Genomic DNA, 1,352 nt, shown 5'->3' with positions numbered 1-1,352 from the left:
AAGGGTTGAGGCTGGGATGAGTCTGGCAGGGTAAAAAAGAGGATTGATGGTTAAATGAGTGCAAGGAACAAAATGAAGGGTTGAGACTGGGATGGGTCTAGCAGGGTAAAATAGGGGGTTGATGGTGAAATGAGTGCAAAAAAAAAATGAAGGGTTGGAGCTGGGATGGGTGTGGCAGAGTAAAATCGGCCATTGATGGTGGAGTGAGTGCACGGAAAAAAAAGGGTTGAGGGTGGGATGAATGTGACAGGGTAAAATAGGGGATTGATGGTGGAGTGAGTGCACGAGAAAAATGGATGGATGAGGCTGGGACAAGCGCCTCCCGGTGAAATGAGGGTTTAGCATGCGATAATACCCCTTCTTCTGCCATGAACCCCCTATTTTACCCTGCCGCACTCATCCCAGCCGTAACCCTTCATTTTTTCAATAGCCCACATTCCACCCTCAAGCTTCTATTTTACCCTGCCGCACTCATCCCAGCCTCTACCATTCATTTTTTTTCGTGCACTCATTCTATCACCACCCCCCTATTTAACCCAGCCACACTCATCCCAGCTTCAACCCTTTATTTTTTTCCTTCCACTCTCTCCACCATCAACCCCCTATTTTACCCTGCCACACTCATCCCAGCTTCAACCCTTCATTTTTTTCCTTGCACTCATTTAACCATCAACCCTCTATTTTACCCTGCCCGACTCATCCCAGCTTCAACCCTTCATTTTTTTCCTTCCACTAATTTAACCATCAACCCTCTATTTTACCCTGCCAGACTCATCCCACCGTCAACCCTCATTTTCCCCATGACTCATTCCACGCTCAACCATCATTTTTGCCGAATGAATTCATCCCACCATGAATCTCCTTTGCACCCTGGCACACTCTTCCCACCCTCAACCCCTAATTTCTTTCCAATGCACTCAGTTCACCCTTCTATTGTTATCTTTTTCCAATACACTGATTGGACTCCGCAACTCCGTCTAATCATTCCGTGAATCAATCTACATACACCTGTGGACCCTTTTTCACGCCGTCGGCCATTTTGAAAGAGGGTTAGTGAGGGTGGAAAACAAAGGTTAAAATTTATAGGTACAGATCGACTCAGAATTACCCCCTGAGTCGATTTACCCATCCCTGTAAAGACTTTTTTTTTACCCCATCGGCCATTTTGGAAATGTAATAGTGGGGGTGGAAAAAAAAGGTCAAAAGTTGTAGGTACAGATCGACTCAAAATCACCCCCTGAGTCGATTTAGCCACCCCTTTACATTTTTTTTACCCCGTCGGCCATCTCAAAAGAGAGTTAGTGAGGGTGGAAAAAAAATGTCGAAATTGATAGGTACAGATCGACTCAGAA

This window comes from Fopius arisanus, unplaced genomic scaffold (assembly GCF_000806365.1).
Source record: "Fopius arisanus strain USDA-PBARC FA_bdor unplaced genomic scaffold, ASM80636v1 scaffold00258, whole genome shotgun sequence".
In the NCBI taxonomy this organism is placed as follows: Eukaryota; Metazoa; Arthropoda; class Insecta; order Hymenoptera; family Braconidae; genus Fopius; species Fopius arisanus.
The sequence above is the reverse complement of the archived record's forward strand: the minus strand, read 5'-3'. Positions refer to the sequence as shown.